The sequence below is a fragment of the Lepus europaeus genome, chromosome 15 (genome assembly GCF_033115175.1).
Source record: "Lepus europaeus isolate LE1 chromosome 15, mLepTim1.pri, whole genome shotgun sequence".
In the NCBI taxonomy this organism is placed as follows: Eukaryota; Metazoa; Chordata; class Mammalia; order Lagomorpha; family Leporidae; genus Lepus; species Lepus europaeus.
The window spans coordinates 16054392-16081471 of NC_084841.1; the positions used below are offsets into that span (position 1 = coordinate 16054392).

At 38.3% G+C, this 27080-nt stretch overlaps 1 pseudogene; it reads right to left on the reverse strand.

The window, feature by feature from the left end:
* Positions 1-4497: 4497 nt before the first annotated feature.
* Positions 4498-12075, reverse strand: LOC133774254 (folate receptor alpha-like; annotated as a pseudogene).
* Between the last annotated feature and the right edge of the window lie 15005 nt (positions 12076-27080).

A 27080-nucleotide genomic window follows, 5' to 3' on the forward strand; every position in this document is an offset into this window, starting at 1 on the left:
ACAACAAATACTAAAAAGGATAAAGTATTACATTGTACATCTAAAGTCAGGACAAGAGCTGATCAGGTCATTGTTTCTTAAGGGAGAGAAAGATCCAACATGGGAAGTGGGATACACAGCAGACTCATAGAATGGCAGATGTCCTAAACAACACTCTGGCCTCAGAATCAGCCCTTAAGGCATTCGGATCTGGCTCAAGAGCCCATGAGAGTATTGTAGGCATGATACCATGGAAAAGAAAAAAAGAAGACCTAAATGAAAGATCTCTGTGAGTGAGATCCCAGTGGAAAGAACGGGGCCATCAAAGAAGGAGGTACCTTTCTCTGAAGGGAGGAGAGAACTTCCACTTTGACTATGACCCTATCAGAATAAGATCGAAGTCAGCGAACTCTAAAGGCTTCCATAGCCATGGCAACTCATGACTAGAGCCTAGGGAGATTACTGACGCCATGAACAGGAGTGTCAAATTGTTAAGTCAGCAACAGAAGTCACTGTGTACTTACATCCCATGTGGGAACTGTCCTTAATGTGTTGTCTAATGTGCAGTGATGCTATAACTAGTACTGAAACAGTATTTTTACACTTTGTGTTTCTGCGTGGGTACAAACTGATGAGGTCTTTACTAATTATATACTGAATCGATCTTCTGTATATAAAGATAATTGGAAATGAAAAAAAAAACCTGGTGTTAAATTGGAAATGGCATAGAAAATTAATTAATTTTTAAAAAAATATTATGTAGGATCTCTGTCTTTAATGTGCTGTACACTCTTATTTAATGCTATAACTAGTACTCCAACAGTATTTTTTTTTTCACTTTGTGTTGCTATATGGGGGCAAACTGTTGAAATCGTTACCTAATATATACTAAACTGATCTTTTGTATATAAAGAGAATTGAAAATGAATCATGATGTGATTGGAAGGGGAGAGGGAGCGGGAAAGGGGAGGGTTGTGGGTGGGAGGGAAGTTTTGGTGGGGGGGAACCATTGTAACCCATAAGCTGTACTTTGGAAATTTATATTCATTAAATAAAAGTTTAATTTAAAAAAAATACCAAAGGAAGAAAGCCATTAGCATAGGGTCTTCTTTTCAATTCCATTTATAGAATTTGCCATTCTTCCCTCTTTTCTTGGCTCTTGTAATTTGGTTGATAGTATTTGCATTATCCAAAATGAGGTACATTCACATAGTGGAGATCACACATTTTTTTTTTTTCCCCAGTCAAAGCAGGGTCTCACTTTATTGTAAAAGAGAGGTGTATATATAGCTGAGGTTCAGAGCAGATGAGTGGAAGCGAGCAGGGTGGGGCGGGGGGGATGTGATGCAAAAGGGTCTTAGCCACTCCTATTATACCACCTTAATGATCCTTAGGCAAAAGTGCCCTGGGGCTGAGGTGTTTGCCACCAGAGATTTGAAACTTAAAGACAGGTTTTCAAATTCCAGGCAGGCTCAGGAAGTTTCCTCTAGGCCTCTCCGGATTCAGCCTCCCCCACAACTCTTCCTTTTTGTTTTAACACGCAGTCCCCATCTTAGGTTGCCCCCAGTCGTCCTTGCCCTTACCCGTCATTGGTAACCCAGGCAGCTTGGCCATGAGCCCTGTCTTAGGTTGGTACAGGACACATTTGAGGTTTGCTTGATTTGAATTGTGAAGAAGCCTTCTGGTAAGTTAAGTACGGTATCTGTATTGAGAACACTCTAACTGGGAAAGATTAAACCACTGGTCTCAGAAATTGTGACACGGATATTATGCAGAATATACCTAAAATGGCTGGGCAGCACCATAGAGTTACATTTGTAAAAGTGAGCATGAGGGGAATGTCACTGTGGCCTAACAGGTAAGGCCACTGCCTGAGATGCCAGCATCCCAAATAAGTGTTCGAGTGCTGGCTGCACCACTTCTGATCCAGCTCCCTGCTGACGGCCTGGAAGGAGCAGTGGAGAATGGCTCAAACGCTCAGGCCCTTGCCACCCATGTACAAGACCTGGAAGAAGCTCCTGGCTACTGGTTTTGGCCTGGACCTACTCTGGCTGTTACAGCCATCTAAGGAGTGAACCAGTGCTTGGAAAATTTCTCTCTCTCTCTGTAACTCTTTCAAATCATATTAAATCTTTAAAATAAAATAAAATAAAATAAAATAAAATGTGAGTGTGTTGAAAGCCTTAAACCTCTTCTGCTTCATGTGCTTATTTTTCCCTGCATATAAGGGCATAAAACTTGCTGATTAATATATCACTATCTAGATTTTGAAGCACTTACTTTGATAGGGTTTTATTAAATAATTTCAAAATGTGGATTTTTCTAATTAAGGACTGACATGATTCACAATTCAGATTCCATTTAATTTTCTTTTCTATCAGAACAAGAGTGTAAAGTTCATATGCAAGATAAAAGATGTGGTTGAAGGTCCTTGGTGTTCCTATTTATTCTTTCTGGAGATGTGTCAACATTCAGTGGTATTAATAGGCCACGTGTCTAAAGGAATCTGTAAGTATGATCTTGCTAACTTCACAGTGTTTCAGTCTAGATGTAATACAAGTACTTAGTGGATGATGTAAGAAAAATATATTATTTGTTATGTAGTTATTCCCAAATTCTACTGCTTTTGGCACCTACTGAAGATTTCAAGACCATTACATACGATGTCTGTATTGAGAGCATTCTAACTGGGACTAGAAGCACCATACATGTAGAAGACTTGTTCTATAAGTAGGATCCACTTGGCTTTGACCTTTTTCTTCCCAGAATTATCAGCTGAGATGTAGAGAAAAATTATACTTGGGCACATATCAACAACAACACAAACTTTTCCAGAATGACACAAACCATGCTAACCCTGTGAAGGGTCCAAATTTACCCAGAGCATTGGAGACAACTTGTCAAAGTTACATAAATGTTACAACAATAATTACATTAGGTAATAAACTCTGAGGCTGTCATGTTTTCTTATGTACAAAATATATCACTTACAGCTTTTTAGAAACAATTATTAAATTGCATTGCAAATGTAACTTATGAACATGTTGAACAGGAATATTATCTACTTACATATGATTAATATTTATAACTCATGCTCTAATGACCTCTGTCCCCAGTTAGAACTTCCTCTTCCCAACATGTCATAATTTCTACAACCTTCCTAACACTCTAAGTATGTTGTGACAATATCCATTCCTCTGGGAATTACTTTCTTGCTCAAAAGAGCTATAAAAGAACAGAAATGTATAACAGCACAGCTCAGGAAGACTCATTGCTACAAAAATGCTACACAATCTCTAACCCAGAAAACACATTCTTCACCAATCCGAGTGAAAATGAAAATAAGAAATTTAATTATATATACATTTGTTAGACCCATTGATTTAAAAATGATTGATTACTTGTTGTTGGTATTTTCAGTGAGTAAATTTAGTTGGTACAGATAATAAAATGATAAGAAAAACATAAAGTTACTTTTCTAATGAGATGACACCATCCTTATAGAAATTTTTAAAAATCACTCGGGGGGCAGGTGGTTTTTTTTTATTTAAGGTATACGAAGTTTATACATTTCGTAAATACAAATTTAGGAACCTAATGATTCTTCCCATCATACCCTCCCTCCCACCAAAACTGCCATCTTCTTCCTTTTCTCTCTCCTATTCCCATTCATATTTTTTACTGAGATCTATTTTCTTTTTTTAAAAAAGATTTATTTATTTATTTATTTGAAAGTCAGAGTTACACAGAGAGAGGAGAGGCAGAAAGAGAGAGGTCTTCCATCCGCTGGTTCACTCCCCATTTGGCCTCACCGGCCTGAGCTCTACCAATCCAAAGAGCCAGGAGCTTCTTCTAGGTATCCTGCATGGGTGAAGGGGTCCAAAGTCTTGGGCCATCTTCTACTGCTTTCGCAGGCCATAGCAGAGAGCTGGATCAGAAGTGGAGCAGCCGGGACTCGAACTGGCACCCATATGGAATGCAGGCACTGCAGGCGGTGGCTTTACCCACTACACCACAGCACTGGCCTAAGATCGATTTTCAATTAACTTTATACAATAAGATTAATCCTACACTAAGTAAAGAGTTCAACAAATAGTAAAAAACAAACAAACAAGCAAACAGACAGACAAACAAAACTCTTCCTCAACCGTTGAGCCAAAGGCCATTCAAAGTCATTGCATTTCAAAGTATCAATCTCACTTCTATAAATTATCTTTTAGGTATTCCATTACTTACCACAGATAAGGGAGAATATATGGTATTTGTCTTTTAGCACTGGCTTATTTCACTAAGTTTAATGTTTTCCAGTTGCATCCATTTTGTTGCAAATAGTATGATTTCAATTTTTTTTTTACCACTGTGTATTAGTCCATGGTGTATATATCCCATAATTTTTTGTAATTTCTGGTTTATTTGAACTGGCTGTTAGTGTTTCCCCCATGGAGCAGGAACCCAATAGTTGGGAGCCATGGTGCTGAACAGGGAGGGATAAAGACACTCAGATGAGCAGAAAGAGTATCAAGAGGCCAAACTGGGCAGGAGAGGCCAGGCCCCCTGGATCCCAGCCCCATTCATGGCCTCAGTATAGAACCTAGCCATCTCCTCATTGGGGTTGCCCTGGGCCAAGCTGGACCACATCTGAAGGCAGTGGCCACTCCCTAGGCTGCAGTTGCTAGCCGTGTAGGAGTAACTCCAGATTTTTTCACACAGAGCAGCGGGTGCAGGGAAGTAGAGACAGAAAGGGTGACAGGCAGCTCCCACTGAGCACTGGTTAAATCCCGAGTTCCAGTTCTAGCCCTTGTGCCAGTTGCTCTTGCAGGTGCTAGAGTTGTGACAGTCCTCCCACCAGCACTAACAATCCTCTTTGCACAGGGGCACATTCAGGATCTGATCTTTGCCCCAGCTCTGGTCCACCTGTTGGATCCAGGGTCCCAGATTGGGGGAGCACTCACAGAGGCAGGTGTCCTGGACAAAGTGACACTTGTAGGCCGGCTCCATCTTGCCACAGTGGTCCGAGTTGAATCTGCTCATATAACTTGTCCTGGGGCTTGGTCTTTCCATGTTGTACTTGGCGTCCATGCCGACACTGAAGAGTTCAGTCCTGGCCCATGTAGTCATGGGCTGGGCCCCCCTGCATCACCCACACCAGCAGGAGCATCAGCTGTGTAGTCACTGGCTATGCCATGTAGATAAGTTTAGGAAGAGTGTCCCATAATTTCTTTATCTAGTGTTCAGTTGATGGGCATTTGGGTTTATTCTGTATCTTAGCTATCATGAATTCAGCTGCAATAAACATGGGGGGATATCTTTTATGTTCCTGGGTTGGAAGAATCAATAGCATCAAAATGTCCATAGCACCAAAAGCAATCTACAGATTCAGTGTGATACTGATCAAAATATCAAGGACATTCTTCTCGGATATAGAAAAAAAAATGCTGATACCCATGTGGAAACAGAAGACTTCAAATAGCTAAAGCAATCTTATATAGCAAAAATAAAGCTCAAGGCATCACAACAATGGATTTCAATACATTCTGTAGGGCAGTTAGAATCAAAACAGCCTGTTACTGAGACAAAAACAGATGGATAGACCAATGGAATGTAATAAGAACTCCAGAAATCAATTCACACATCTACAACCAACTTATCTTTGACAAAAGAGCTAAAATCAATCCCTGGAGCAAGGACAGTCTCTTCAATAAATGGTGCTGGGAAAATTGGATCTTTATATGTAGAAGTATGAAACAAGACCTCTACCTTACATGTCACACAAAAATCCACTTGAAATGGACCAAAGACATAAATCTATGACCTGATACCATCAGATTACTAGAGAACATTGGGGAAACTCTGCAAGACATTGGCACACAAAAAGACTTCTTGGAAAAGACCCCAGAAGTACAGGCAATCAAAGCCAAAATTGACAAATGGTGTTACATCAAGCTCATAAGCTTCTGCACTGCACAAGAAACATTCAGCAAATTGAAGAGGCAACCAAAAGAATGGGAGAAATTATTTGCAAATTATGCAACTGATTAAGGATTAACATTCAGAATCTATAATGAGCTCAAGAAACCCAACAACAAAATGAACAATCCAATTAAGAAATGGGCAAAGGACTTGAAAAGGTATTTTTCAAAAGAGGAAATCCAAATGGCCAACAGACACATGAAAAAAATGCTCAGGATCACTAGCCATCAGAGAAATGCAAATCAAAACCAAAACAAGGTTTCAGCTCGCCCCCATTAGAATGGCTTTCATACAGAAATCAACAAACAACAAATGTTGGCTTGGATGTGGTAAAAAGGTACCCTCATCTACTACTGTTGGGAATGTAAACTGGTACTTACCACTGTGGAAGACAGTATGGAGATAACACAGAAATCAGAATATAGAGCTACCACATGACCCAGCCATCCTGCTCCTAGGAATTTACCCAAATAAAATGAAATCAGCATATTAAAGACTTATCTGTACACCCATGTTTATTGCAGGGACCATGTGTCTAGTCTAATAATCTCACATCAGAGTTCCTGAGATTCATACTTGCCTCTGACTCTTGACATCAGCTTGCCACTAATACAGACCATGGGAAGGAGCAGTGATGTCTCACGTATCTGGGTCCCTACCACTCTCATCAGAGACCTGGATAGCACTCCTGGCTCCCGGTATCAGCCCTGCTGTAGCTTTCGCCATAGCAGGCAATGACCTGCAATGCATTCTCATTTGGAGAGTGAAACAGAAACTGGGAAATCCTCTCTCTTTCTCTGGCCCTGTTCCTCCATTGTTCTCTCCCTCTCTCTCAGATAAGTAAAAATTCTTTAAAATCCCTCATAGTCATCCAATATAATATATATTTGCTAATTGATATGTTGTAAGGAAAATTCTAAATGTTTTAGGAACATGCAACAGAGTTACGTTCTAGTAATGAGGATCAGGGAAAATTTTATGAAATATCAGATTAGATACATTAAGTTATATAATATAATAAATGATAATGTAAAAGAACCAAAGAGAAGAGGGCCAGTGAGGCTGAAAGTCAAGTACAGGAAGAATAAGTGGTATGGAAATCAACAGAGGAGATTTTGGTAGGACACAGAAATGGTTCCATGCCTTAATATGATCTTTATATCTTTACTGTGTAAAGCGTAGAGCATGTAGAGGGAGATCTGCTAATAGCTTATTCAGTATCCAGAGAAGATCATACCTTAGGCTCCGATAATAAGTGAGTGATCCACCAAGCAATATTCTTTTTTTTTAACTTTTATTTAATGAATATAAATTTCCAAAGTACAGCTTATGGATTACAATGGCTCCCTCCCCCCAAACCTCCCTCCCACCCGCAACCCTCCCCTTTCCTGCTCGCTCTCCCCTTCCATTCACATCAAGATTCATTTTCAATTCTCTTTATATACAGAAGATCAGTTTAGTATATATTAAGTAAAGATTTCAACAGTTTGCCTCCACATAGCAACATAAAGTGAAAAATACTGTTGGAGTACTAGTTGTAGCATTAAATCACAATGTACAGCACATTAAGGACAGAGATCCTACATGATATTTTTAAAAAATTGATTAATTTTCTATGCAATTTCCAATTTAAAACCAAGGTTTTTTTTTTTTTTTTCATTTTCAATTATCTTCATATACGGAAGATCGAATCAGTATATACTAAGTAAGGATTTCATCAGTTTGCACCCACACAGAACATAAAGTGTAAAAATACTGTTTCAGTAGTAGTTATAGCATTACTTCACATTGGACAACACATTAAGGACAGATCCCACATGAGACGTAAGTACACAGTGACTCCTGTTGTTGATTTAACAATTTGACACTCTTGTTTATGGCGTCAGTAATCTCCCTAGGCTCTAGTCATGGGTTGCCAAGGCTATGGAAGCCTTTAGGGTTCACCGACATTGATCTTATTCCAATAGGGTCATAGTCAAAGTGGAAGTTGTCTCCTCCCTTCAGAGAAAGGTACCTCCTTCTTTGATGGCCCCGTTCTTTCCACTGGGATCTCACTCGCAGAGATCTTTCATTTAGGGTTTTTTTTGTTTTTTTTTTTTTTTTTTTTTTTGACAGAGTGTCACACTGATAGGTCTAAGAGTCAAAGGGATCACACAAACAAAGCTAGTGTCTGCTAATACTAACTGATAGAATCAAAAAGGGAGAGAAGGATCCAACATGGGAAATGGGAGACACAGCAGACTCATAGAATGGCAGATGTCCTAAACAACACTCTGGCCTCAGAATCAGCCCTTAAGGCATTCGGATCTGGCTCAAGAGCCCATGAGAGTATTTTAGGCATGGAAAGCCAAGACACTCTGTCAAGCAATATTCTTTTTAAATTTTTCTCTCATCAAAGAAAACAATACCTGGGGTGGCGCTGTGGCATAGTGGGCTAAGCCTCTCCCTGTGGTGCCAGCATTCTATATAGGCACTGGTTTGAGTCCTGGATGCTCCTCTTCTGACCAGCTCTTTGCTATAGCCTGGGAAAGCAATAGAAAATGGTCCAAGTGCTTGGGCCCCTGTACCCACATGGGAGACCTCAAAGAAGTTCCTGGGTCCTGGTTTCAGATTAGCACAGCTCTGGCTGTTGTAGCCATTTGCAGAGTGAACCCATGGATGGAAGACCTTTCTGTTTCCTCCCTCTCTCTGTAACTCTACCTCTCAAATAAATAAATAAAATCTTCAAAAAGAAAACAATACCTCAAAATGCTGTACAAATTTTAGCACAGCATTACAGAAGGCATTAATTCACAGATGCTAAGTATTACAAATTAATAGCACCTTAAGATCTTACACAAAGACCACCTCCATTGTGTTTCACTGGCATGCATTCTCTACAATCCAGAGGGCAAACTGTCTTAGCAAATGGAAATCAAAATGTAATTAAGCAATATTTCCCATCCTATATTCATTTTTTTAAAAAAAAATTTTTTGACAGGCAGAGTGGACAGTGAGAGAGAGAGAGAGAGAGAGAGAGAAAGGTCTTCCTTTGCCGTTGGTGCACCCTCCAATGGCCGCCGCGGTAGGCGTGCTGCTGCCGGCGCACCGCGCTGATCCGAAGCCAGGAGCCAGGTGCTTCTCCTGGTCTCCCATGGGGTGCAGGGCCCAAGCACTTGGGCCATCCTCCACTGCACTCCCGGGCCACAGCAGAGAGCTGGCCTGGAAGAGGGGCAACCGGGACAGGATCAGTGCCCCTACCGGGACTAGAACCCGGTGTGCCGGCGCCACTAGGCGGAGGATTAGCCTATGAGCCGTGGTGCCGGCCCCTATATTCATTTTTAAGCAGAATTCCCAATATTACAGCCAATAGAGAAAAGACAATGTGATTTTAGATAAAGAATTCTCCCCCACATTTTCTTAATAGTTACAAAATAACCCTCAATATGAACATTTCCCCCACGGATACAGAGGCTAGCATTACCTGATTTTTATTTTTCCATAATGACCAGCTTCAGTTGTGCTTTAGCCTTCAACTTTCCTATTTTTACATGTATGCAGTTCAATGCAATGCAATGTTAAATTAACGCCTAACATATTTATTTGAAACAAGAATGCTTATTTTATTACCATTAGCTGAATTGAGTTTTTTAGATGGAAACTGCACCTTTGGATAAAAATACCCCCCCAGACGGTATACATAGAAATGTAGTTTTTACCTCCTATTTTGAAGACTGCTGCTTCTATTGACTGTTTTTCAAATTGTATTTCATAGCAAATTGTTTGCAGAGATTAAATTTGTTAAGTTGGTATGCTCAGAAAGTAAAAATGAGGATTTCTGTTCTATTTCTAAACCTTTTGTGTGTGTGTGGAAAAGAAAACAGGGAGGTGAAGTGGTTGTATTGATTTAATAAAGCTTTCAAAACGCTCCAAATAACTAAAGGAAGATGAAGAAAGTACTTAGATAGACGAGCATTAGAAAATAAGCAAAGAAGTTGCTAAAAAAGTTATTTTTACATTCTTTTATAAATAATAAAAATACAAGAATTATGTATACAATGACATGAATCACTTTACTTTGAATAGTAAGAATCTTATTGTATCTAAGTCATAGAAATCTATGGCCAAATGTACTTACACATAGACAATTACATGACTTTCTCTCTATAACCTAGCATTTTATAATATACGAAACTCAATGACTCATTTATCAGAGATAGTCATTAAGTCACATGAGGTCTTTTTCATATACAAGACCAATGCAATTGACGTACTTATTTAATGTATTAACAAGAGATAGGGGCTGGCAATGTGGTGTAGTGGGTACATCCACCGCCTGCAGTGCTGGCATCCCATTTGGGCACTAGTTTGAGTTCTGGCTGCTCCACTTCTGATCCTGCTCTCTCCTATGGCCTGGGAAAGCAGTAGAAGATGGCCCAAGTACTTGGGCCCCTGCACCTGTGCGGGAAACCTGGAAGAAGCTCCTGGCTCCTGGCTTCAGATTGGTGCAGCTCAGGCCACTGTGGCCAACTGGGGAGTAAACCAGTGGTGGAAGACCTCTCTCTCTCTCTCTCTCTCTCTCTCTCTCTCTCTCTCCTTCTCTCCTTCTCTCTGTTTAACTCAGACTTTCAAATAAATTAAAAAAAAATCTTAAAAAAAAGCAAGAGATAAAGTAAACAGAGACTGCTCTAAGCAGATATGATAAGTCAAATGCCCTTAATTCTGGGAGTCATAAGAAAATTAAATATACACACATACACATGCACGCACAAAATCTTCTTAAAGACTGTGCTGACACATTGCCTTGACTGTAAGTGTTCTGTCTCCTACAGCTTAAATAGGAAGTCATACTGCTTAGTATTGCTCTGGGTGAATAGATGTGTTGCCTTTTCCTTTTCACTTCTTCCGCTCCAATGTATATAGCCTAGTACAGAATTATTTTGTAAAAATTTTTTATTGAGGCCATGCTACCATGGTGTTGCAGGTAAAGCCGCCATCTGCTGTGCCAGCATCCCATATGGGCGCTGGTTCGAATCCCAGCTGCTCTACTTCTGATCTAGCTCTCTGCTACGTCCTGGGAGAGTAATGGAAGATGACCCAAGTCCTTGGGCCCCTGCACCTATGTGGGAGACCAAGAAGCTCCTGGCTCCTGGCTTCATATTGGTGCAACTCAGGCCAGTGTGGCCAACTGGGGAATGAATCTGTTAATGGAAGACCTCTCTCTCTCTCTCTCTCTCTCTCTCTCTCTCTCTCTCTCTCTCTGCCTCTCTGTAACTCTACCTTTCAAATAAGTAAATAAATAAATCTTTAAAAAAATTATTTTTTAAAAAAGGAATTTTAGCAGATATATATGTATATATGTGTGGGAGTATATATATATATATATATATATATATATATATATATATATATACTATCTCAGTATTATAGATGCTTTCATACATGGTATAATGTATAGTGATACATGTATAATGTACCAGCAGAGTAAATATAACAATCTCCTCAAACATTAAACATTTCTGTATAGTAAAAACACCCAAAATCCTGTCTCCCAGTTCTATTTATAGAGAAAAATGCAATGTATTAGCATCTGCTGCAGAACCCTAGACCTAGAAGTTCTTATCATTATCTAGCTATTACTTGGTACCCATTAATTAATCTTTCCCCATCCCTTCCTTCCATCTGATGTCTATAGTCTCTGGTGACCATAATTATACTTTTAAGTCTATAAGACCACATATTTTAGACTCCACATATGAGTGATCTCATGTGATCATTGTCTTTCTGTGCTTTATTTTGCTTGACAGTATGACCTCCTAATCCATCTACGTTGTGTAACAAGATCCCATGCTTTTTAATGTATGAGCAGTACTCCTGTTTGTATGCACTGTTCTCTTCATCCATTCTCTGATTGATGGACGCTAAGCTTGCATATATTTGCTGGCTATTGTGAAATGAGCTGAAATAAACATGGAAGCACAGATGTCTCTTTAACAGACTGATTTCATTTCGCTTGGTCGCATACCCAGACCAACTAAAAAATGGAAAGTGTACCTAATTTATTAGCGGAAAACATGCCAATAGCTAGCAGGTACATAAAAAATGCTCAGCAGCACTAATCATCGGGGAAATGCAAATCAAAACCATACTGAGGTACCACCTCACTCCAGTTAGGCTGGACAGAGACTTGTGTACTGCTGGAATGTAAATTAGTATTGTTGTCATGGAAAACTGCGTGGAAATTCCTCAAAATAACTAAAAATAGAATTACCATATGATTTAGGTTATCGACTGCCTAAATACAGTAGAAAACCTATGTCCTAACTCTCATGGTGAACTGCTGAGAAAAATAACAATTCCAAATAATCCAAAATTTATATTCATGTTCTTGGTACTAATAAGACAATGACATAAATTATGAATTAAAACAGTATAAATAAAAAAATCTGCAAACTCAGAACCCACACCTGCCTTGATAACTTAATCATGAGGACTGCTGGACAGCACTGGAAGTAATACTATCACTGCCCATTACGTAAAGAAAAAGAAACAAAATAAAATATTAACAGATGAGCACTTGTGTGACATAAAACAAAGGAGAGAAGTAATATGCCCAACCATTTCTTTCATTTTTAAAATTTATTTAAGTGAGGCTAGCGCCGCAGCTCAATAGGCTAATCCTCCACCTGCAGCGCTGGCACATCGGGTTCTAGTCCCGGTCGGGGCACCAGATTCTGTCCTGGTTGCCCCTCTTCCAGGCCAGCTCTCTGCTATGGCCCAGGAAGGCAGTGGAGGATGGCCCAAGTGCTTGGGCCCTGCACCCCATGGGATACCAGGAGAAGCACCTGGCTCCTGCCTTCGGATCAGTGCATTGCGCTGGCCGAAGCACGCTGGCTGCGGCGGCCATTGGAGGGTGCACCAACGGCAAAGGAAGACCTTTCTCTCTCTCTCTCTCTCTCTCTCTCTCTCTCTCTCACTGTCCACTCTGCCTGTCAAAAAAAAATTATTTAAGTGAGAGAGAGAGATATATATCTCCCATCTGCTAGTTCACTCCCTGTATTACTTCATTGGCTGGGGCTGGGCTAGGCCAAAGCCAGGAACCCAGAACTCAATCTGGATCTTCCATGAAGTTGGCTGAGACCCAGCCAACTTCATCTGCTGCCTCCCAGCATGCACCTTAGCAGGAAGGCTTTATCAGGAACCTGAACCAGGAATCAAACCCAGGCATTCTGATATAGGATCCAGGCACTCTACGTGGCATGTTAACTACTCCACCAAAGCCTGCCCCCCCCCCATCATTTCTTGATAGTATTTTTACCCAAAACTCACAATGAGCTTTCATCATTTAATCTGAGAAATTATTGCTGGGAAGCAGTGGTTTTGCAATATGTGCTTAATGTTTGATTACTGTTAAGAATTGGAGGGGCTAGAAAGAAAGCTCCAGAGAGTTACAGGTGTTTCTATGGAAGCCTCAGCAGTCCAGACAATGAGAAAGGCTAGACTTTTTTTTAACTTTTATTTAATGAATATAAATTTCCAAAGTACAGCTTAAAATAAAATAAAAAAAAAAAGAATTTAGCTTACATTCTTATGTATTCCTGTTGTCTTTTTTTTTTTTTTTTTTTTTGACAGGCAGAGTAGACAGTGAGAGAGAGAGAGACAGAGAGAACGGTCTTCCTTTGCCGTTCGTTCACCCTCCAATGGCCACTGCGGCCAGCACACCACGCTGATCAGAAGCCGGGAGCCAGGTGCTTCTCCTGGTCTCCCATGCCGGTGCAGGGCCCAAGCACTTGGGCCATCCTCCACTGCCTTCCCAGGTCATAGTAGAGAGCTGGCCTGGAAGAGAAGCAACTGGGACAGAATCCGGTGCCCCGACCAGGACTAGAACCCAGTGTGCCGGCGCCGCAGGCAGAGGATTAGCCTATTGAGCCACGGTGCTGGCCTCCTGTTGTCTTTTCAGCATATCACTAATGCTTTATTCTTGGTAACTTTCCTGTCAATTTCAGGAAAAAGAGTTTTCAATGTTTCACTGAATTCTAGTATTTATTTTTAAAATTTTTTTTCTATTCCTCTATGAAACACATAACAATATTATTCTTCCTAGTATTTTTTTTTCTCTGTGCATTTTCTGATGTGATACAGGGAAAGGAATATGTGTGCTGAAGCCAAGGGAATCCAGGCATGAATCATGACCCTTTCACTTAATTGCTCTTCAAATTAAGGAAGGTATCTCATTTTCAATGAACTGAATAAGAAGACACATGTGACTGCTCTACGGAATACTTGGTAAACGGAGAATGTGCTGCAAAGTTCAACTCGCTTTTCTCCATTCCTTTTCAGTAATTGCATGTATGTGTCTTACATTCTGAAAACAAATCAGGTGAAAAACTTAGCCTTACCATACTACAGCTTCCATTCAATAATGTAATATTTCTTGTGCTGCTTCATTTTCAAAACCTGCAAGCACATATTCTGTAGTTGTTGTTTCCATGCTCCATTTACCATTATTACTAGGTTGCAACCCAGATTTTATTTCTGTGCTTTATTTCAGAAAAAAACCAAGGCCAATCAACCCACAGTAGAAGATGAGCTGTTCTACTGTGGTTAACAGCAGACTGCGATTCTGCAGCTAGAATGCCTGGTTCAAATCCTGTGTCTGCAGTTTATTTTTCATGTGTCTGGAATTCTTTAATTCACTGATTATGCCTGATCTATCATAAAAGTTAAAGAAAATGAGGAGTTTTTATATAAAATCATAAAACAAGGTGTGGCTTGGCAGGTTGGCTGCATGTTCCATATTACTCCTATAATATTGTCTTCTTCATCCAAATTCAGTTTTAGTATTGGAAAAATTTTGTCACTTACTTCTTCATGAAACACATTTTTCTATTAAAATAAGCTGGATGTATTATTCATCTTCTTCTGTCCATTCTGTCTTCTTTTCTGGCTACTCATATTCTTTTCTCTATTCCAAAACCAATTACTGACAATCTTTCCTGGCCCTTCTGCTGTTCTCCTTAGATTCTTGTGCCTTCAATAAAATCTCACTCTGTAGTTTCATTTGTAAATTATATCCAATGGTGACCAAATACTCATCACAGCACTTTGCAACCCTAGAAAATCCTATATCAATAATAGCATTCAAGTTAGGTTCCTTTAATCGCATTAACATAGCTGCTAAATTCATCAGATATCTAACTCAATATTACACACATCTATATTCTTTAAAATTCAGAAAATTATTTCACCCGTCTCATTTTTTTTCCATGAATTTTACTTGAATTCATTATAAAAGCCTAAGAAACATTTTAGCTCCCTGTTTATGGCATACATAGCAAGACTACTTGCCCATTCCCTTGTGTATGGGTGTGGCTATGAGACCAGTCATGTCTGGTGAGTTTTGAGTTGATGTGACATCTTCTATTTAATTGACAATATTTTGTTTACCTGTGTTAGAGCAACTAGAAACTTGCAAGCTAACTTCCATTAGCTTGGTTAACAGCAGAATAGAGAAGAGAAATTCATGTTGAGCAGGATATAAACATTATAATAAGCCATTAGAATCTGAGGGTATTTGTTTCTGCACATAACCTAACTTACCCTGACTATATCTTGATTTTCATTCCTTTTTTATGGATGACTTCTACAATCAAGTAAACTGATAAGATACCACATTATGACTTCATGTTATATTTAATCTTTAAAATTATTTGAAAGGCATAGTAACAAAGAGAGAAGGAGAAGCAGAGAGAGAAAGAGAGATCTTCGTTTATTTGTCAAATGTCCACAATAGCTAGGATTGGGCCAGGCCAGAACCAGGAGTCCATCTTACCATCAGTCTCCCACCTGAGTGGGAGGTACTCAATTACTTGAGGCATCACCACTGTCTCACATGGTATGCACTATAAAGAGACAGGAATCAGAAGCAGAGTGGAGACTCAAACCTAGGCATTCCCATATGTCTCTTATATGATGCATCCCTAAGCGGTGGCTTCGCTGCTTGCTAATTTCCTATCCCCAAATCCATTTTTTTCTGGTATTCTTTCTGATATCTAAATTTGGAGACTATAGATGATAGATTTTCAAGTTTCTAAATTTAAGCCATTCTTCACATCATTTTAATCTCTTATTTTTAATAAACTCTTCTTCATTTCTAGAATCCCTCTAGTTAAAGGAGAATCACTTACAATCTGCAGTGCTAAAACAATATTCATATAAGATGCTTAAAAATTGTTGACTAAAGGAACAAATCCATCCCATTTCACACTATTTTATAACATTTATTCTCTCCAAAAATAAACATGAGAAACAACAGTTGTCAGTTTGTTCATGCAGCAGTGTTTGCTAATTTGACAACAGATCAAAAAAGAAGATGTATAAACAAAGCTCACTTGTATACCCACCACATCTCTCTAAAAACGACTACCACTCAGTTTCTCAATTGTTCATATTTCCTTCTCTCATTCTCTTGACTTCTTTTGACTTCATTTTCAAAATCTATTTGAAATCCATAGATTGTGACCATTCTCTACTGCTTCACTTGCAAACTTTTATCAGCATTTGCAACATCCCCTTAATTACCTCACTGATCCAAACTGTTTCTACCTAAAATCCATTCTTTAGGTACCCATCCGTATTCTTCAAAAGTGAAAACTTATATGTTTGCTTGTTATTGAGTATTTTAATTAACACCAGAGAGGTTTAAAACTCTATGCCTAGTCACACAGTATTATATCCAAACTTCCAAGCAGGGCCTGCAGAGTCATCCATGATCTGTCTCTGCCTCCTCCTCTGACTTCTCCTCTTACCCATTGTCCTCTGATTCACTCTTCCTTAGTTTACAATTGCTTTGCTAAAACAAAAATGCTGATCTCATTATCGCCTTGTGGAGTTCTGCATTTGCAGTTAGTTTTTTGTGCTTCTACCACCCATCCTGTAGATTCATGTTTGATTGACATCTTTCTGTAGTTGAGGTCTCAAGTGACTGTCACTTCCCAGATTCTATTTCAATAAGCAGTAACTGAATCTTCACTCCTGTAAGTGAGTGTGTCTAGGTGGGTATGTGCTTACCACTTATCACCCTAAATCATCTTTTTTTTCCTGATTTGTTTACTTTTTCTTGTTTTGCACTTTCAAGCATGCAATCTCCTTAAGTGTAAACTTTTTTTAAATTCTATTTCTAGAGTTAAGAATAGCACCTGTCATACATTAAGGTCTCAGTGAATACTCTCTGAATGAATTAATTAGATGTATACAAGTATGATACAATTACAATAAAATGAAAGATAGCATTAATCTTGAACTTTTTTAACTAACAATATGAAGTTTGATGAGATGCAAACTCAAGAGATTCAATTATATATATATATATATAAGAATGAAATATTTATGCAAAAACTTCCTATTCACAGTAGCAAATAAAATAACATTTTAACTTACAATTTTTGTCTGAAATGTACTATCCCCTATCAATTAAGCTGTTTTGGTTTTGCTTTTAGAATTTCATCATCATTCTCTGAGAAGCATATAATCATGCAGTAAATGTCCAGGCACGTCATTAAATTTCAGCAAATGTCAAAGAAGAATAAATGCTAGGTGAAGCTTAAGTTCTTGCTGACAGCTGTGTAAAGAGGCTTTTATTTAAATGCAATTTTATATGTTTTGACTTAGAAATACAACTGAGTTTAGCCAAAATTAAAACAGCTTTATTTAAAATTTTGTATTAGAAGATAAATCTCTTTTTTGTTGTTGTTCCTTCATATTGGTTATTTTTTCATTTGAAGTTTAAATAGAAACAATGTAAGATTATCCATCAGAAGTCAAATACTTACATTCACATATATATGATGGAATATATTTTAGCTATTAAAAAGAATAAAAATCTATCATTTGCATCAAAAAGGTTGCAACTGGAGGACATCATGTTGAGTGAAATAAGCCAGACATAGACAAATATTGCATGTTCTTCCTTATATGTGGAAGGTAAAACTCAAAAACAAAGAATGTAAAAAAACAAAATCAAAGAAAGAAATGCCTAGGTGTATCGGTATTGCTACAAATATTGTTTTATAAAACTTTTATGTCTTTGTCAAACAAATTGATAAGAATGATATATTACCATATTTTTAATGATCTGTGATTATTTTAAAATGTATTGTGTATGAGTGAAATTGACTTGTTTTCATTTTATTATTGTTTTTAGTCCTTGCCTAGATCCCTGCTGAGCTATGTAAGGTCTTTCCTATTTTTTTAGTTGTTGAACTCTTTATTTAGTGGCACATGAAGCCTTTGATTATAATATAAATTAAAAATATGCTATCTCAAAAACAAAAAAAATTCCCAAATACATCTTTCTCAAGAACAATCCCTGTGAGTAAACACATTCAGACTCTTATGCTAGAGCAAAGATAGCGATGTACACATATATAATGGAATACAACAATCATGCATTAATTGTTCATATAAAAGTACCATATAGTATCTCTTTTTGATAAAATCATGCATACAGGAGAATTTAGGTGTTTAACCTGAAACATGCTGAGTAGTTACATGTAATTGAATCTTAACACTATCTTCTTGTATCTACTACATCAGAGCTCATCAGGATTAGAGTGCTTTGTTCTCATGTAAATAAAATTCTGAAAATGTAACATGCCAAAAATAAGCAAATATTAGCTTAATTTACTCATAAGGAAATCTGGGATTCTTGAATGATGGGCTTTTTTATGAAAACTTTAATGAAGAAGTACTGATAATTTTGTTGGGGGCTTATAAATAAACATTGGTAGAGTACTAAAGAAAATATTAACACTAAAAAATATCAGAACGGTGCAGTGGTTAAGATGCTACTTGGGATACCACGTTCCGTACTGGATGCCCACATTCCACATCAGAATGCTTGGGCTGAGACATGGTTTCACTTTCAGTTCCAGCTTCAGATCAATACACACCATGGGAGACAGGAAACGATATCTCAAGAATGTGCATCCTGCCATCCATTTGTGAGACCTGGATCCAGTTCCTAGGTCCTGGTTTCAGTTTGGCCCAACCCCTGTGGCAGCAGGAATTTGAGGAATGAACCAGCAGATGGGAGATCTTTTTTATGTTTGTCTTGGTGGCTCTGTTTTTAAAATAAAATGAATATAAATATATCTTTTTTTTTTTTTTTTGACAGGCAGAGTGGACAGTGAGAGAGAGACAGAGAGAAAGGTCTTCCTTTGCCGTTGGTTCACCCTCCAATGGCCGCCGCGGTAGCGCGCTGCGGCCGGCGCACCACGTTGATCCGATGGCAGGAGCCAGGTGCTTATCCTGGTCTCCCATGGGGTGCAGGGCCCAAGCACTTGGGCCATCCTCCACTGCACTCCCTGGCCACAGCAGAGAGCTGGCCTGGAAGAGGGGCAACCGGGACAGGATCGGTGCCCCGACCGGGACTAGAACCCGGTGTGCCGGCGCCGCAAGGCGGAGGATTAGCCTAGTGAGCCACGGCGCCGGCCAATATATCTTTTTTAAATAAAAAAATTAAAAATAAAAAGAAACAAGAAGATCCTGCAACTTCTTTTTCTTATATTACATTCTTCTGATCTAGGTAAGATTGAATTTCCCATTTTCTTCCCATTAAATTACACTATCACTTACAGAGGTGCCCTAGTGCTCCAATAGATGCTAACAGGTGTTCCAAATAAAACAATTTTTTAAAAATCATAACTACGACAATAATGGCACCAACATGGTCAATAATGTGTGAAAATTATACATGAAAAAAGTAGCTGCCATTACTGCAGTATTTTCAATGATTTTTTAAAAAAGTTATGTTGCATTTTAAGGTTCAAGTAAAGAATATACTATACAGAAGTCCCCAAAGTTTTTTGAAAATAGAGAAAATTTTGTTTTAATTTGAAGTAGAGTGTTGCTTAGGGCTAGAAATTTTCAGAACATTTCCTGCAATATTAGACACTTCTGGTCAAAACCCCTCATTGCAAGATGTTTACACTTTGATGTTTATACTGTAGCACTTATTAATTATAAAATTCAAAATATGCCACTTGATCAGGCCAGTTATATAACGACTTATTCTAATTAAATCTGTTGTGACAATCCAAGATTAATGTTTCAATATTTATTACATAAAACACAGCCTACTTAATGACCAGGTTTTCAGGATTTCTTTGACTATTTTGTGTCTTATGACCCCATATGATTTATGGTCAAAGGGTCTCAACAGAAAATTCTCAAAATATGAAATACATATGGCTAACAGATACATGAGAAAGTGCTCAGTATCATTAGCCATCAGGTAAATACAAATCAAAACCTCAGTAAGATATAATCTCACCCCAGCAGAATGGCTATTATGAAAAGACAGAGAGTAAAAATTAGGTGAGGAACTGAAGAAAGCAGAACTCTTATAAACTGCTGGTGTGAATATAAATTAATGTAGCCACTGTGGAAAACAGTATGGAGATTTCTTTAAGAAATAGAAATAGACTTGCCATATGATCCAGCAATCCATTTCCTAGGCATAACCTAAAACATATGAATGGGTTGTATCAAAGAGATACCTGCACCACCATGTTTGTACCAATACTGTTCACAATAGTCAAAACATGGAATCAACTACAGTGTTCATCACCAGATGAATGGAAAAATATAATGTGAGCTACACACACACACACACACACAGCCATATAGGGAGGCTCTTTTCCCCAGAGAACTCCAGTGGAGCTTCTTGGGCTCACACCTAGGAAGCCAGTGGATTCCTGGTATATATTTTATAGAAAGCTATACTAGTTTTCTTTCCCATTGTTTCCTCTCCTTGTATGTATCTTTTTTCCCCAGAAATGCCAAACATATTCTATGGACTTTGTAACTCAGTAAACAATACAAATGAATGTCAATTTAGAATCACATTTTAGTGATCAAACAAGATCTCTAGCTAGAGATGTCTCCAACGTGGGAGAAAGAGACATATGTCTATACCATCAAAAGTCTTCTGAAACAGTTTCTAAAACTCTCTTCTTCTCCAGACTGAATATTCCTTTTATCCTTTGCTGTGTTCTACTTCCTTCACAATCCTAGGTGAAATTAGCCTGTCTGATACCAGAGACTAAGGGACTTGGTATCTTTACTTTCATCCATAAGCTGTCTACAGCTACCATCTCCAATTCTGTTTGGAACAAATGGAAAAGTCAAACAGAAATGCAGGGAGAAGGGAAAAGTCTCCTCAAATAGAAATGTCATCTTACACTAAAATTTTTCAAAACAGTTCCTATTGCTATGTAAAAAGCATTATCTTCTTTCCTATGATGGTTCCAATATTACTAAAATCTACTGCTTCAAGTTCCCTTCCTCCCATAAAATTAGACTATTCCTTTGCTCCCCATCTTCCTTCCCTTCCTTTCCCTCCCCTCCCCTACCTACCCCTCTCCTCCTCTCCCCTTCACTTCCCTTGGGTTCTTCCCTCTTCCCTTTCTCCCCAACCCTTCTTTCCCTCCATGTTTTGTTGTCAAGCAGGTATTAAGGGAGTCTCAGTGCTTCAACTTTATGATTGTATTATTTTGGGAAATGTCTTTAAGTCTAAAGCTAAAGTTTCTTCCTCCCCAGTTTACACATTAACACTACATATTAGGGTTATGTTCAGAATTAAATAGAATTGCTTATATAAAGTGCTAAGTAGTGCCTTGCATAAAAATGCTCAATAAATGTCAACTATGCTAAACTAGCCTCACTTGTAAAATTACAGGTGATTTATTAATTAGAAGACTCCAGACTGAGGCAAAACAAGACACACAATTCTTCAAATAATACAATGGATTGGAAAAAAAGCAGCCTGTTAGCACAATTCTAATGTTTAGATATTTATAGTGACACTTTGAAATTATAGGCTTCATAAAGAAATGAATTTTGCTATCTAAAGAAAATAGGGTAATTGAAGTGATTTTCAAGGTGTTTGCCCATGACTATGATTCCTTTTGTAACTCTACATGTTAAGACATTAAAAGTAAGCCTTTATTTTAATTAATCTAGATAGAATATCCCTTGGGATATTTTAGAGCAAGTATTGCATCAATGGAATAGGTTAAAAAGAAAAGCAAGTTGAAATGATAGAAAATGAATGATCTTTGTCATAGTGTCTATACTTAATCTCAGATGTGAATATCTACTTAAGAGTAATTCATGTGAATGAAAAGGATGTAGCTGCTGAAAACAGAAAGCACAAGGAAAACTAACATATTCTGGGGCTAGCTAAATCTTTGCTATGATATGTCTTCAGTTCTGGATCTGCTTACTGGGATATATTGTAGCTAAACAACTTTTAGCGCATTATCCTAATATTAAATGGGTCCCCAGTCTGTGGACCTAAGAATGATGTCTAAGGTTACTCTTTGTGAGGACAAAATCTAGATTTATTTTTGCTTTAGTCCTTAACTTGGATCCCTCATTTATAATTCATTTCACTTACACAGCATTCACCTTTAAGAGACTATATTATACATTTTTAAAACCAAGGGACTTCACTCTGTTTCAAGAGAATGCATTTGGCATTAAACAGTACTCCGGCTGCTTTTATCAAGAGTATTGCTTTGTTTATTCTACATGCTTGGAATTCAGTGGAGTACACAGATAGTAAGCTATATCTTTATTTATTTTTCAATTCAGTGATTTTTTTAAAAAAATATCGTAACAGTCTTAGTCTGCTTTGTGTTCTGTAAGAGGATACTGGGTAATTTATAGAGTACAGAGAAATTATTTCTTACTGTTCTAGAGGGTGAAAAGTCCAGAATAAAAAATACACATCTGGAAAAGACTCTTGTGTCATCCCATGGTAGAAGGTAGAACGGTAAGAGAGCAAGTGGATATGCAAGTGAGAAGGGAAAGAAGCAAAATTCATCCTTTTACCAGGAAACCACTTCCTCAGTAACAGCATTTATCTGTCATAAGAACTACAGCCGGGGTTGGCGCTGTGGCATAGCGGGTAAAGCTGCCACCTGCAGTGCTGGCATCCCATATGGGCGGTGGTTCAAGCCTCGGCGGCTCTACTTCTGGTCCAGCTCTCTGCTGTGGCCTGGGAAAGCTGTAGAAGATGGCCCAAGTCCTTGGGCCCCTGTACCCACATGGGATACCCAAAGGAAGCTCCTGGCTCTTGGCTTTAGGTCAGAACAGCTCTGGCTATCCCAGCCAATTGGGGAGTAAACCAACGGATGGAAGACCTATCTCTCTCTCTCTGCCTCTGCTCCTCTCTCTGTGCAACTTTTTTCAAATAAATAAATCTTTAAAAAAAAAAAACACTAAGAACTACAGTCTTTTCACCTAATGACACCATAAAGATCCCAGCTCTCAACACTGTTGCATTGAGAATTATTTTCTAACATGTGAACTTTGGAGAACATGTTCAAATCACAGTATTAAGTGACCATATTTTCATTCTCTAGCTTTTTAGTATACATTTTTTAAAATAATCATTTTTCTTAAAACCCAATAGAAATTGTAGCAGTTGACAATCTTTTACATTTGAGATGTCCTCTATTTTTTCTCTAAGCACTACATAGTAAGCAACTGTTGTTCTAAGCTTTTTTTTTTTTATTTCAGTTATTTTCAAGTTCCTGTAACCACATAGAACAAATGTAACAAATATATAAGAATATATTTTCCTTTCACAACATTTGTATTTCTGGTGCTTAGTATCTTAATCTCCTTGCAAATTCATAACAGAATTCTAAGGAAATACTTATATAGCTAAACAAGTGGAAAGTAGGTCAACTATTAAAATTAGATCAGTAAGCTAGCAAAAAAACCAAAAAAGGTGGCAACATTGATCCTCATTCAGACAAATTTGTTTTGCCATTGCCAAAATTTCTGTGGATAGGGACCAGTGTTGTGGTGCAGCAGGTTAAGGCACCATCAAGATGCTGTCATCATGTCTGAATGCTGGTTCCAGTCCCTGCTGCTCCACTTCCAATCCAGGTCCCTGCTAATATGCCTGGGAAAGCCACAGAAGATGGTTCAAGAGCTTGAGTTCCTGCCACCCATGTGGGAAAACCAGATGGAGTCTGATTTCCAGATGGAGTTTCTAGCTATTTCCTTTGGCTTGGCCTCACCCAGGCCTGTGTGGTCATTTGGAGATCGAACCAGTAAATGGAAAATCTGTCTGTCTGAGAATCTCTCTGTAATTCTTTCAAATAAATAAATAATAAATAAATATATAGATCTTTTTTAAAAAAACTCTCTGGTTAAAATATTATGTTTTTAAAATCAACGAACTACTTTCCAAATATATTATACTAATTCAAAAAGTTAAAGCAATCCCATTACCCCTGAATTTCTATGTAAGTGACTCAGTGCACATCAGAGTATGCAAGTATAGGTATAGCTTTTTTAGTACACCGAGTCAAATGATTTCTGAAAGCTCATCATTGTGTCAAACTTTTAAACAGATAAAATCATCAGTGAAAGTCTCCCATGGAAAAGAAGGCCTTGTCTAGCACAATCGTTCAGTTATCAGTTCTGTTGGGGTTTAGGTAGCATTTCCATGCTGCTTTGAGTCCAGAGAAATACATATTTAAAATGGTGGAGGATCAATAAATCTGTCATCAGAAAAGGAAATTTAACTAAGACAAAAGAAAAAATGGGCAATTTTTCATCTTGGTATACATTTATTTCAGAATGAATTTCCTGTGTGTCTGTGTCTATGTGTATAAGATTTTTAATTCTCTTTAAATCAATGGAAATATCCTGCCAACCCCCTCATTAATAATGGGATTAAAATCTCACCTTTCATTTTATATTTGTATAAATATCATGATGTTACTCCCTAAAAGATATTTTTAAAATATTTAATTTATTTGAATGATGGAAAGACAGAGAAAGAGAGAGAGAGAGATCACCCACTTGCTGGTTCACTCCCCAGATGCCCACAATAGCTGGGGTTTGGCCAGTTTGAAACCAGAGCCCCAGAACTCCCTTCCGGTTTTCTATGTGGACTTCAGAGATTTAAGTGCTGGAATTGGGAGCAGAGTGGACTTGAACCCAGGCACTCGAACATGGTATGCAAGTGTCCCCAGTGACATCATAACAACTGCACCAAATGCTTGCTCCATAAAAAACAAAAAATATTTTCTTTACCATTTACTTTCTGTGAGACCAAGCTTCTTCTATCTATTGCTTAGAATAATAATATCTGCATCAGAGCATTCAAAGAATGGTATGGAAAGATCCTAGTGCCTATTGGCAATGTTCATCCATTCAAAATGGTTATTAATAATTTCGTTTACCACAATGAACACAACTATTTTTCCATTGAACCATTCTTTAAGACTCTTCCATTTTTGTGGTTGTCATATGCAGCTCCTAGTATTGAATCCTTTTATTCTCTCAATTTCTGTTTTTTTTTTTTTGTTTTTTTGTTTTGTTGTGTTTTGTTTTTGACAGGCAGAGTGGACAGTGAGAGAGAGAGACAGAGAGAAAGGTCTTCCTTTTCTGTTGGTTCACCCTCCAATGGCCACTGAGGCTGGCGCACTGCAGCTGGCGCACCGTGCTGATCCGAAGCCAGGAGCCAGGTGCTTCTCCTGGTCTCCCATGCGGGTACAGGGCCCAAGGACATAGGCCATCCTCCACTGCACTCCCGGGCCACAGCAGAGAGCTGGACTGGAAGAGGAGCAACGGGACAGAATCCAGTGCCCAGACTGGGACTAGAACCCGGTGTGCCGGCACCACGGCGCCAGCCTCAGTTTCTATCTTAACCTGTATTATATTACAAATCCATCAATTTTCTCATAACAAGGATCTGCTTTTCTAGTATGTCATAGTGGAGGGCAGTGAAAATATTTTTCAATATTTTTCAATCAGTGAAACAGTAATACAGCAACATATAAATGACCAGAACAAAGCAAATATTTCACTGTTTCTACCTTTATCAACCATGAGCACACTCTTCCCTCAATCCTCCTTGCTGCCATAGAGACCTTCTCCATACCATATTTACCTTCCCTTTCTGTTATCATCAACCACTTGTGTCACTTAGTTCAGCATTTAAATATGCTTATCTTTCCCATCCTAAGAAAAAATTTAAAACACACATCTTTTTCAAGAGGCACAACTTTATTTTCAACTGACCTTGCTTTACCTCCTTCATTCCATCTTCAACCAACCTTCAACCACATAAACTGTTCATCACATTTTATATATTTAAACAATTGATTCAACTATTTAAACAATTGGTCCCAACAATTTACTTATGCCAAGGTCTTGATTAATGTCTATATTTTGGGTCCAGTGTCGTGGCTTAGTAGGTAAAGCTGCTGCCTGCAATGCCAGCATCCCATATGGATCCCAGTTCAAATCATGGCTGTTCTACTTCCCTTCTAGTTTTCTGCTGATGGTCTGGGAAAAGCAGTGGAAGATGGCCCAAGGACAGGGGCTTCTGCTACTCATGTAGGAGCCCACGTGAAGGTCCTGGCTCTTGGTTTGGGCCTGACTCAGCCCTGGCTGTTTTGGCCATCTGAGGAGTGAACCAGCAAATGGAACATCTCTCTTTCTCTCCCTCTTGCTCTGTAACTCTTTCAAGTAAATAAATAAATCTCTGTCACTTTTCATTTTAACAGAGTTCTCAGCCAGCATTCAGCACTGCTGAAAATGTGAAAGATTCTTTTCTTGGCATCCGAATGCTATTCTCAATGATTTCGTTCTGTGTTGTGGAGGACTTCTTAGTCTGTGTGTTAGCTTATTCGCTCCTTCCTATACATTAAAGGCTATGCACTTTTCTGATCTGTCTTTATGTTTTACTCTTCATACTTCCAAGGAATCTCACCCTCAGTGATAGTTTCAATCGCTATTGATAATGTCATCTAAGTCATTGGTTCTTAACAATATGCATTAAATTCATTCAGGATATATGTAAAACATATATGACAAATGGGTTTCTTCATGGGCAGTTATGGTAGGCATCTCTTCTACACTGGGTGTCTATTTTTTATAAAATATTCCAAATGATTCTAACATGCAAACATATTTAAGAATCTCTGGACTTGGTGACCATGTACCTTAATATTCTGAAGTATCACTTTTATAGCTACTTATCATTTCTACAACATATATTTCTGCCAACCTTTATGTTGACCCTTGGCTATGTTACTCAATTCTCGAAATCTAAGCTTCAT